Source organism: Globicephala melas, chromosome 10 (genome assembly GCF_963455315.2).
Source record: "Globicephala melas chromosome 10, mGloMel1.2, whole genome shotgun sequence".
In the NCBI taxonomy this organism is placed as follows: Eukaryota; Metazoa; Chordata; class Mammalia; order Artiodactyla; family Delphinidae; genus Globicephala; species Globicephala melas.
Genome location: NC_083323.1, coordinates 43,085,840 through 43,098,773, shown reverse-complemented (window position 1 = coordinate 43,098,773; position 12,934 = coordinate 43,085,840).

Genomic DNA, 12,934 nt, shown 5'->3' with positions numbered 1-12,934 from the left:
CAATTAAGTGTATTGATCACCCTGTAATTCTATTATGTATCTGAGTGTGTGTGTGTATGGGGGGGGAAGGGGTTCTTTACAAATTTCTGTGGTTTGTGGCTTTTTCTTCCATACATTAGTTCACACCACCGCATGCCCAGGGGCCATTGCCTGGCATTATCGCATGCTGGGATCATCGGGGGAAGTGTAGTGAAGCTCACCATTGTCCTTTGTTTTGGAGAGTCTTATTTTTGCATAAGTAGTCCATCCTATACAGGTTGCTAACTAACTGTGTATTCCCCTTGCCCCATGGCTGCTGGTGTAAATAAACTGCGTCTCCCCATTGGTAAACAATTACAATAAACAAAATTTTAAAAAATGACTTTATTTGGACTCTATGTTCATCTTTTAAAATTGTACGTTTCTTGGGTATTCACGTAGTGAAATAAATGTTGAACCTTAGTTACTTTCTCCTGAATGAGTTTTATCAGATAGAGGAATTTTGCCCAACTTTGTTTCTCCATCTAATACTGCACATTTAGCTTTCTGCAACATCCAGTGAAAGAAACAAACTGTATACAATCTTCCCTTTACCATAACAAGAAGGTGGTAAAATAAATACAATGCAATCCTGTCACTGAGTCCAGTGTGAAGGATAGTTCAATTTAAATGGCACTCAAGCTATCAATATATACACTTTGCCACCATTTTGATCTAATACTGCTCTTGCTCTCAAGAGGCAAATGATTCATAGCAAAGATGAGTCAGCCTTTCTAAAGGTAATTGTTTCCAATACTTTTCATTTTACTCCAACTATTTAGGTCTGTCATTTTGTTTTTAGATAATTCAGAGATTTTTCATTTATTCCAGTTCCTATTCCAAAGTTGGAGCACTTCCTTAGAAATTGTACATATTGCTCCTTAGTGTTGATCAAATCACTAGTTTGCTAAATGTTCTAGTTCTTTAAAGAAACAGTCCCAAATTGGAAATAATATTTAGATGAATAAAAATTATAGAAATGGGATCAGAGGAAACCAGTTGCAGTAGGATATCTCAGGGGACTTCATTGACATGTGACATGGTGTTAAGTCACCTAACACTCATACGCAGCTGCAGCAAATCCTTTTGGATCCTATTTCATGTTTAGATTTGAATTGATGATATATTTCATGCTAACCTACTTTTCTGAAATGAGGTATTTGCAAGACCTCAGTGCTCTACTAAATCCACTTGACAGTACGACTTTTGAGATTATTTTCGTGTTTTCTAACTAATGATCATTATATTTAAAAAGAAAAAGAAATCACATACCTTTTAACTCCCTACATACTTGGTTTTAACTGGCAGGTAGCATGAGGTCAGGAACCTAATACATGGTTGCTTGATGTTGACAAAGAAAATGAAGTATGCTCAAGTAGTTAAGGATTCTGGAAGAGCTTTCTTTAAACATCTTTTCATATTAGTCTTCAATTATCATGGTTAGTGAATTGCTGGTTCTCAGAGATAACATCACATGTGAAAGTTTCACCCTGCTGTGGAGGGCACAAACTTTTTGATTCTTACACATGTTCCCAAAGATGCCGTGATGCTCTGAAAGAAAATATTTGTTATAAGGGAGGCAGTTGTTCAGAAAGCTATTGTAGACAAACCTGTAAATCCTTGGTTTTGTTTTTTCCATTTTGAAAACTTCAATCATTATTACTTGAGCCTTAGTGGAAATATGTGAGCTGGAAAGGAAATACTAAATTCATTTCAGAAATGAGAAAATATGTTTGGCAGCAAAGACTTGCCCACAGTTCAAAAACAAAAGTACAGAAGCAACAGAAGCAAAAGTAGAATGCTAGTGCAAGGCCAGTGCACTTTGTTGAAGCAAGAAAATTTTTAATAAATGAAAGGACTAATTTTTTTAAAAGACAAATTGCAGAGTGAAAAAATTGTGATACTGATGAAAACTTTAAGACTGAGTGAAAACACTGAAAATGGAAAATATATTTAACAATATAATTTATCAAAAGTGACTCAAGGAGTTTTTATTTTTAACCTTAAAATTTAATAAATGTAGTAATTTAACTACTAGAACTTAAAAAAAAATCCCATCTCTACCCAAATATACAAAAAAACTCTAGACACTGAGTTTTACAAACAATATAGCAAGAAACAAAAATCATTATAGGCTAAGTGTATTATGAAGATGTTAGGCAACCAACTCCTTTAAAATATCAAAAATAAACTTTATCAACAAGTCAGGTTAACCCTAGGAAAGATTTTGACTCAGAAAATCATTGCATCATGGGGCGGGGTGGTGGTGGTGCTGTGATGAATGATATTGGGATTGACATATATACACTAGTATGTATAAAACAGATAACTAATAAGAACCTGCTGTATAAAAAATAAATAAAATTCAAATCAAAAAAACCATTGCATCACCATTAGAGAAAAACTATGTGAAGATTTCAATACAGAAAAATAGTTTGTAAAATTCAATACCAACTATTAACTTTAAAAATACTCATTAACCATATAGAAACAAGGCCTAAAGAACTTCCATACACTGATAACATATGTATCAAGATCTACAACTGCTTTGCTTAATGGTAAATACTTGGAAGCATTCCATTTAAAAGCAGGAATGGAAGAAACAAAATTCTCATTCTCAGATGATACCTAAATGGATAATTGTGTACAATCTATGAACATACCACTGCAGGTAATGATAGAATGCAGTAAAGTTGCTGGATATTAAAGTTGCTGGATATAAGATCAGGATCCAAAATCAGGACAATAAAAAATTTTAAATGGTGCATTTATAATGTAATGCAACAAAAGTACATATGGTCCTATGTAATACTAATGTAACAAGAGTGGTGTAAAATTTTGTGGAGCAAATGAGAAAAATTTCATCTGGAATGTTAAAGGAAACTCAAATGAAGAGTCATAAGAAAGGAAACCCAAATAAATGGAGACTAGTGGGATGTTCATGGATAGGAGGCTCAGTATCATCACTCCAAATATATGTAAGTAACCTTGATTAAAATCCAAATGGACATTTTCATGGAACTTGATAAGCTAATTTTAAGATTTATATGAAAAGCAAGGCGCAAGTATCGACAAGATCTTTTTGATGAACAGCTAGTGTGGTTGTAGTGCAGAAACAAACAGGAGAATAGAAGATAGTTCAGAATTAGATGGAAAAACAAACACATTTTTGTCATCTTGATGTATGACTAAACTGGTAGTATAGTCAGTAGACTATAAACTGTTACATTGTTCTGGAATAGATTAGCCATAAACTAAAACTGTACTCCAGACACAAAAATTAATTTCCATGAGGATTTAAGACTTACTGTAGTAAAGTAAAACATCAAACATTTAGAGGGACATATACGAGGATATGTTCATAATTGTAGGCAAGGGAAATTTTCTTAAGTAAATAAAAGCATCAAACATAAAAGATTGGTATGTTGAGCCGTAATAAAAGTAAAACTTTCTATGCACTGTCATACTAGAAACACACAACAACAAAATGCCATAACATGCTAGTAGAAGTGTTACAGTTCTTATAACCGATAAAAGATTATTGGCAAAATAATTATACAATTGACAAATGGACGAAGTAAAAGAACAGCTCATTTATAGATTTAAGAAATCCAAATGACAGAAAAGATGTGAAAACTTCACTTAGTTTTGAAGAAGTACAAGCTAAAAGCAAATTAAATATCAATTTATACCACTCAGAATAGTTAAGAAAGGGTGATGATATCAACTCTGACAGGTACATGGAGCAATTAAAAGTCTCGTACATTGCTGGTGGACTGTAATATAATAAAAATATTTGGGAAAGCAATTTGGAAATATCTATTGCAGTTGATATGCATAACCAATACACCAATATTTCCACCTCTTGTAGCACTGTCTGTAATAGGAAAAAATTGAAAGTGGTATAACTACCCATTAAAAATATATAGTCCCATGCAGAAGTGAAAATAACCAGGGCTGCACAAATAAAATATTTAGTAAAATATTTGTTCTTATAATTTGATACCTTTCATTTGAAGCTTAACAATATGCAGAACAATGCTATATATTGTTTAGGGATATGTACATATGTAACAAAATGTATACCAAAAACGTGAACTAGACTTCCACTTCTATGTGTATCGTGGTCTAGATATTGGAAAAAGACTTCTCAGTGCAAAAAGAACCTGGATGCTGATTAAACTGGAACAAAGATGCTATTAAGTGTTTTGCTATCCTCCCAAGAAAGTATGGGAAATAGCTCTCTCTTCTACACACATACATACACACACTAAACACAGAGCAGAGACACAAGTGAAAACAGAAAATGGGGCTGCACGGGAGGACATACGGAAACCAGGAACTTCCACATGAGAATGGGAGATTAGGCCTCCATCATCACAAATTGAGACCACTCATTACACTCCCCATAAATACAGGATACCTGAGATAATCTTTACATCCTTAGTGAAAGGATGGGCAGAGTAAAAGGAGAGAAACAGAGATCTTCCTAACTGCAGAAACAACAGATAAGAAAGCCTCTGCCCTGGCCTGAGGTGAAATAAATAAATTAAAATAATAACATTATCATCATCATCATTTCCTCTGGAAATGGTACTTATACTCTTGCTTTCAAATAGTTACCCTACCCTGTTAGAGAAACCTCTGCCTGAAAATTATATAATGTGCCCAAGATAATATACTTCTTGGCCACCTAATAGAGTTTGGGTCCCTCAGCATTCTCACAAAATATAAATTTGCAATAAAAGAAACATCTATTTTTCAAAAGAGTTTACTTACCGCTATCATGTTCTGCATCTAATCATTCTACTTTCAAGAAAAGAGTTCTAATTTTGATAACACTGAAAGTGAGATTTGATGAGATTAGGAGATGGCTGATCATAGGAGTGGTTGACACTGCCAGCATCCTAGAGACCCAAGGTATGCAGCCAGAGGAACTTAATGAAGGTGGAATTACCAACATAAGTGAGGAAACTGGTTGTGATAAAAAGGATAAAGATGTTTCAGAGGAAGTGAAGTGCCCAGTATACTTGACCTTAAAGGATGTTGCAAAGATATTTCAAAATATTGAGAGTACAAAGAATGCTCTCAGTATTTTGTGCCATAGATAAAATGTTGTGTGGCAAGCAGAATTCTAAAGACTGTCCCCTGAGATTCTTGTCTTCTGGTTATTCAGTTAAACAGTAATCTAAATATTGCTGTAAAGGGATTTTGGAGATGTAATTAAATCCCAAATCAGTTGACCTTAAGATTTGGAGATTATTTGGCTAGACTTGTCCCCAGTCAGGTGAGGACTTAAAAAACTCAGTGTTCTCCATCTGGTAGGAGAAGACATCACAGAGATTTGAAGTGTGAGAGGGGTTTGATGCACCATTGCTAGCTTTGAAGATGAAGGGGGCCAAGTGAGAAGGAATGTGGGTGCATCTTGGAGCTGAGAGTAGCCACTGGCTGCCGGCTAGCAAGGAAACAGTACCTCAGACCTACAGCCACAGAAACTGAATTCTGCAAACAACCTGAATGAGCTTGGAAGCTGATTCTTCCTCAGAGCCTCCAGATAAGAGCCCAGTTTAGCTGACACTTTGCCTTTGGCCTTGGAGACTCTTAGTAGGCGGCTCAGCCAAGCATTCCCTGACCTCTGACCTAGAGAAATGTGAGATTCCTAAGTGAGGACTGTCTTAAGCAGCTAGATTTGTGATAAGTAGTTATGCAGCAATCGAAAACTAATACAGTCATGAACTGATACAGACTTAGAAAGGATTATTCCGTTAGATGGTCACCCTTATTATTGGCATAAACCCCTTACTTGGATTTTATCAGGTAAATAGATAAATCATAATTAGGGATATAATTCCACAGAGCTCTAAGAAAACAAACTCACATCAATATAATAACACCTTTCACCTGCAAGTTTAACCTTAGATCAGCAAGATGATGTGCTGATTTTTAAATACAAGGTGACCTCTCCACTTCTAATGTGATTTTATCACCTAAAGTTACTCTGCTCCCACTGCATTCTTATCCCCCAGCTCCTTCTGTTTTCAGACATACGCACAAGCATGCACATACCCGTAAATACACACAGGAGTTATAACTTTAAATCCACCCAGTTCAGAGAAAGGCTAGCTAAGCTGCTTCCGCTCTTGCTGCTGTATGAATTATTACAGTTCAAGGCCTTATTTGCAGAGCAGCCATTTCTATAGTTTGAAGGTAGATGAGTGCTGGTCTCTTAAGTACTTCCCTTACAGCTAAATTTTCTTTTGGAATTAAATGTGCTTGTTGTGTTATGTCTGCTTAGTACTGGATTCAACAGTGATTCAAAAGCTGATTTAGATGTTGTATAACAGATGGGAAAAAACATTATGATCAGTTTGACAACAAACTCTGTGGCCCCAATTAGGTCACTTCATCTCTCTGGGCAAGTTTCTTCACTGATAAATTAATAAGCTCGAATGAAACGATTTCTTGGTTGCATTCCACCTGTGACATTCTCTGATTCCATGATAAAATGTTGAAAATAACTACCCAAGTCATCTTATTCCCAAGATCAGTTTTACCATCTAAATGCAGAGAATTTGGCACAGTTAAGTTATGGGCTCCTTCACATGAGTCTTTGTAATTCTGCTTTGTAAATTGTTCTATGGCTTTTGCTCTAGATCTCAAACACCTCTTTTTGGTTAGAAATGTGCCATTCTAAACCAAGCTCCCATCTCTGCTTCAGATCTGCCTGTCCAAGGAAATACTATATATTTCCAACTGTGTGTCCCACAAGCACCTCATATTTCATCTTATGCAAAGTGAGGTCTGAGAAGCTGCATTTTCAACGTATGCCTCAGTGCATTCTAAATGTCGAGAACTACTGCCCTAGAGAGAAAGCAGAAAATAAGTCTGCATTCATCCTGTTTTTTAATCTCCAATAGCATATCCCTAGAATGTTTGGGACCCTGGAATTTTTTTTTTTTTTTGGCTGAGCTCTTCTATATATAAATTATGTGATTTAAAATTATGAGAATTTAAAAACATGATATCATGCACATTGTAATGCCTTTATAAAGGTTGATGTTTTAGAACTATTTATTTCTTAAATTATAACCCTGAGATTTTTTTGCCTCTGGAATGATAAGAGAAGTATATCATCCTTCTGCCCCTAAGCATTTAAAGGCAATATATATTCCAATAGATGGCACTAGTCTTCTGTTTGCATATCTTTAGATCAGTTGTAAAGGATCCATCCTTTTGTTAAAAAGTTTAATGTTCATTTAAGAGGGCTCTACAGTGTGGACAGAAACGGCAGTCTGAAAAGATAAGTGGAAAGTATGAAGTAATTCAGTTTATCATTTTATCACTTCAGAATGACTGCCTATAATGAACTGCTCAGTTGCATTTGCAGTGTAGCAGTTAAAGTATTTTTTAACTTGTCTCATATACTATTTCCCAGTTTCTCAGCATCAACATTTTTCCCACTTCCCATTCAGCTAAAATTTTAGTTCAAGAGCTTTGTATTTACAGTCAGTGAATTACCCCCAATAGATTTAATGACTCTTCATAAAATTTTTAGTGACTTTGATTTTTGTCATCATCAATTTATCAGCAACATTATCTGTAATAACTCTTTTCTTCTGAGTAATGTCAGTGGGCCACAAAAACAGTAGTTTAATAAAACCATTGCTATTAGAATAATATTCTCACAGAGAATATATAAAAAAGTAAAAACTCCAACTGGTTTGTCTAGTGTTAATTATAGGTTGTTTCTTATTAGCTAGGGAAAGAATAATCCATAGTATAGTCCAAAATCCACTCCCCATAAAGGTAATGCTAACTGATCTATAACAGTTATAATTTTTACTATTGGGAAAGCTATGAGATAGGCCTAAGGGGGGACTTCAGGCCCAGAAAGTGGTATATTAGGAACATTTATTAGGTTCAGGTGGAAAAAGATAATTAAGCTACTTTATCTTGTGGGTGTGTGCAAATATTTATCAGACTTCCTGCCTTAACAAGACCCAAAGAATGACCACATATCCTGGTCTTCCTGGGAGAGTCTTGGTTTACAACTGTTATTCAGTTATTATTGATATCGTCCCCCTGTCCTTTCAAAAGTGTTATGTTTTGGAAAATAAGCTATCTGTTTACCCTAGTTGTAACTCACAGAAGAATTGAGAGATGTTTTTAAAAGAGATTGAGGGCCAAACTGTGATGAAGGTTGTGAGACCAAATCTACAAAGAAAGTGTTGTCTACTTGTAACATTCTGTTTTGAAAATAGTATGTAATCAGAAGTTAGAAATAAAGGTATGAACTGCATGGACATACAGTCAAAAATGTACAGTGGATTAGCTAATGGAGTAATTTGAAATATATGGAAAATCAAAGGGTTAAAGATATCTGAAGCTGGAGCTTCCGTGCTTGATGTGAGTAGGAGTGAAGAATGGACAGGGATGAATTGGAACAATCTAACCTTGAACCATTATTATATGCTCTGGGAGTCCCATATGAGCACTTGTGAGTGAAAGCAAATTGTTCAGACTTCAAGCTTTACCTGTGTCTAGGTGGCAAAACCACAGGCAGTTTGTAATATGAGACCAAATCACATAATTTGTGGTGATACTCATAAACAATGCTATACGGCAGGTAACACTTAGCAACTCATAGGTATTGGCAGGCAGTGTCATTAAGCAGAGCTTGGGCAGGAGTAATTCAGAACAGCTTGTTATATTCAGTTTATGGTTAGTCATGGTGCTTGGATGAGGATAATGTTCCAGGCCTTGAACGTTACCTTTTATTGATGGACATAAAATACTATAGATTGTGTTATTTAATAAAATTTTCTGCGAAGATGGTAAGGCTCTGTGTCTAGAGCTGTGCATAACTGTGAGAATGCAGAGAAAGTTATGGCTACTTCAGAGGTAATGGTATATCATGCAAGTAGAGAGGTGGGATCAGCCTTTTTGTCACTCTACCCCTCGCCCTCTCCCAAAAAAAGTGGCTCTCGGCTTCTAGAGCCCACCTTCCCATTCTCTCACAACACGAAAGCTTACAGCCAACAAGAGAACATCTCTGTTGCTTCACTCTCTTTTAAGGACTGACATGATTAGGTCAGGCCCACGCGGGGTAATCTCCCTTTTTATGAACACAAAGTCCACAAGTAGCTTAATTGCAGGAGTGATATCCCATCGTTTTCACAGCCCTGTCTCACCCCTTCAAGGTGTTGGTTATAAAAAGTGTGTAAACCAGGGGGCGGCTGCCATGTTTAGAAGCCACCCGTTTACAGACTGTGCTTTCACTTTGCCCCTTAGTACCCTGGTTGCTAAGCTGTTATGAGGATAAGGATGGAGTTTCCAAGGACAGCATCTCCTGTTTACTCTCTTTTCTGGTCTTCAGGGAGCAGGGTTGTACAAGTTCAGTGTGACTAGGTGTCATATAAATAATACACAAAAAGCCCCTATCTACCAAATCGTGGAGTTCTCCAGAGCGTTTATGTTTATGGAAAAACAGTGTTATCCCAGGACCTGCAGCCTTGTTTTGATCGAAGCAAGATATTTAAGACTCTTGGTTGGAGACTTTTATTTCCATTCATAGGGAAAATTTATCAGTAATATGTGAGATGGGAATAACAACAGATTGTGACAGCACCACTCTTTGTGGCACTTACTTGGGCACTTTTGAATCATCACTCCCCTGCCCACAATACCACACCACCCTACCACCTCAGTCTCAAAAGTTCTACCCACATCACTCTCATCTCCCCCATTACTAATGGAGATGAGCATATTAAGCACAACTCCTTACAAACTCTAGAATTTTCCTTTGGAATTTAAATTTCATGAGAACTGATGATCGTTGTCTTATATACTGCTCAGCACAATATCTGGCACATAATAGATATTCAATAAATATTGATAGAAGAAATGATAGAATAAAAAGTAAATATTGAATTGAATAATATTCTGTTATGTTAATTCCAAGAGTAAAACGATGGATTCATTTTGCTCTTGTCAAGGAGGAACAAAATTCTTTTACCATTATTTTAATTATAAAATCTTCCTAGATATTTGTATATTCCAGGCTTTTATTCTGCAGAATTTAAAAATTAGGTTTTTTGTTTTTAATCTACTTTTTTTTTTACAAATGTAAGATTTCACACATTTAAACAAATTCAATATCTCTTAAAAATCACATTTTAAAGTTATTTTTAAGAAATAGCAATGTACTACTTGTCCTTTTTTGCCTAATACATTGTGAATTTAAACAGTGAAACGTGAAGGTTTCTGTTTGGTTGCAAAAAGCAAATGAGATAATTTACTATTCATCTCATAACTTTCATTTTCTAAAAAGTATCTTGGCAATTAAAGTTTGATTATTTTCTCTTTTTTGGGGACAGCATTAATGAGATCATCACAACTTTTGTAAAAAGCTGAAGTGCTAGGTTGCAAAGGTAGACTATTATATGATGATTTAGTCACAAATTGTACATTTTAATTTTACATAGAAAAACAAACATGATTTGGTAGCTGAATACAACAAAAGGAAAGCTTATAACAAAACATACAACACCACAACAAAAGCAGCTAACAAATCTTAGAGAGCTACAATGAAACCATTGGAACAGGAAAAAAAACTGGCTTTAAAACATTTCTCCATTGATCTGCATTGCTTATATATCCTACTGTTTATTTTTACAGTTGTGCTTGCTAAAATTAAATTACTCCTAAGATTTTAACAATTCCAGTGTATCTGTTCTTGCCATTAGGGAAACTGAGTGAAATTTTAAATCTTGATTCACTTCTTTCAGTGACCAAATAATAGTGGCCAAATCTCAGGTCTATTTAGAGCAGCAGATAATTTCATGTGCCTGATAAATGTCATTTTTGAATAGAATTTTTTAAACAATTACTTTTCAAAAGTGTTCACACATTGGCAACATTATTTCTGAGACTTGAGAACAAAGACAATTCATTTATTATGAAGATAATAACTAGATTATAAATCACTTAAGCTATGATTTTAAATGCTCTCCGTTTTCCCCCAACGATTTTGTTCTTTCTTTTTAATTCTGTGGTTTTGCCACAGGTCAACCAATTACTGAACAGTTCAGCTTGAGAATCAGTGAAATGGTTTCTGAGTGTCATTTAATGAAAAGAGCCTCTGATCTAAAAAAAAAAAATTCAAGTGCAATCACACAGAGGGATCAAATCAATTTATTAGATTATTTCAAAGTAAAGGTTTGGGATTGAGTGAAAACTCCAGAGTAGTCATAAGGAGCATGTGGTAGTCACAGCGCTGCCACAAAGGAGTCTTGTGATCTTTGGCATATCGTCTCTCAGACTCAGGTTTTCTCACTTCTAAAAGAGGGATAAGGATTTCAACCGTTACACCCTCACAGTGATGTCAGAATTAATTACGGACTCAGATATGACAGGACTTCAACCTGCTTTATTCTTGTTATTTGCCTCAGGCCAGCCAATGCACATGAATATTGCAACTGCATATCTGATGTTCACTCATACCTTCAGCAGGAGAAATCTGCTGGAACATTCACGAATTACCCTTTATTGTGATGTTATCTTTCATTGAATTTTAATTGTGCTCAAAGGCTACATAACAATTATATTCTCTAGAGGAAAAAAAAGTTAATTCTCTGCATGTATTATTTCTTTATTTGGTAACAGACATGTATCCATGTACTGCAGTGATTTCATAGTGAGATTGTCTAACAGAAGAATCTTTCAGAGAGAACTTGACAATTTATTTTGCTCTTAAAATATTTTTTTAAGTGTGTAAGATGTGTAAGTATAATTATAAAACAAATTTTAGTGTGTGACATGGGAAGGAGCACAGCTTGTGGCAAAGAGAGCTTACTCACTCTCCTTTCCCTTTACATTTTCTCCATTAAGTACTCGGCTTATTCTAAAGGCCTATTCTACTGTTGTCACAAGATTGCCAATATCTGTGCTATTCTAAGTGTCTAGCTCAAAATAATACCAATTTCAGTAAAATGTAACAAGTTGACTTACCCCTTTCATCATAATTTTTGTCCGTGTATTTTTTTTAAACATGGAAAAAGTACAATTACATAATTTGCATAGTTTCCCTCTTCTGTGTTTCCTCTCTTTTTCTCTATGGACTTGGGCTGTGTAATGATTCCTTTTATCAATAATCCATTCCATTATCACTTAGCAATATGAAAAGTAGGTGGTCTCTTGTAACCAAAATATGTAAATGTACAAACCATAGTTTGGAAATCTAAAAAAATACTGTTTTCCTACATGCACAGTTCAATTAATCCATTTAAATATTGCATAATATTTACTGTAATTTTTTATAAGTGTAAATATTGCAATTATGACATACCTTCGAGGAAAGATCTCTCAAAAACAAGTTTCGGGCTTCCCTGGTGGCGCAGTGGTTGAGAGTCTGCCTGCCGATGCAGGGGACACGGGTTCGTGCCCCGGTCCGGGAGGATCCCACATGCCGCGGAGCGGCTGGGCCCATGAGCCATGGCCGCTGAGCCTGCGCGTCCGGAGCCTGTGCTCCGCAACGGGAGAGGCCACAACAGTGAGAGGCCCGTGTACCGCTAAGAAAGAAAAAAAAAAAAAAAACAAGTTTCATTTCCCTAGTCTTATACTTTTTGGGAGGAGGTCATTGAACTCAGTTTAATCATTCATGCTAAAGTTTAAATGGAGGAAAACCTTAGGATATAAATATCATGGGGTTAGAGTATCTCATTTAAGATTGTACACTGAGATAAATATGATATTTTTCTGTTATATCATGATTTTTCACTACATAATCATTCATTAATTTGCAAGTAATTTCCTGTTCCATCACTTGTCACTTATAACAGAAGTCATTCTTTCTGCTTTCAGTCTTAACAGACTTTCTTCCAATTATCAGGACTGCTTTTGTGTAGGTGCAAGATAC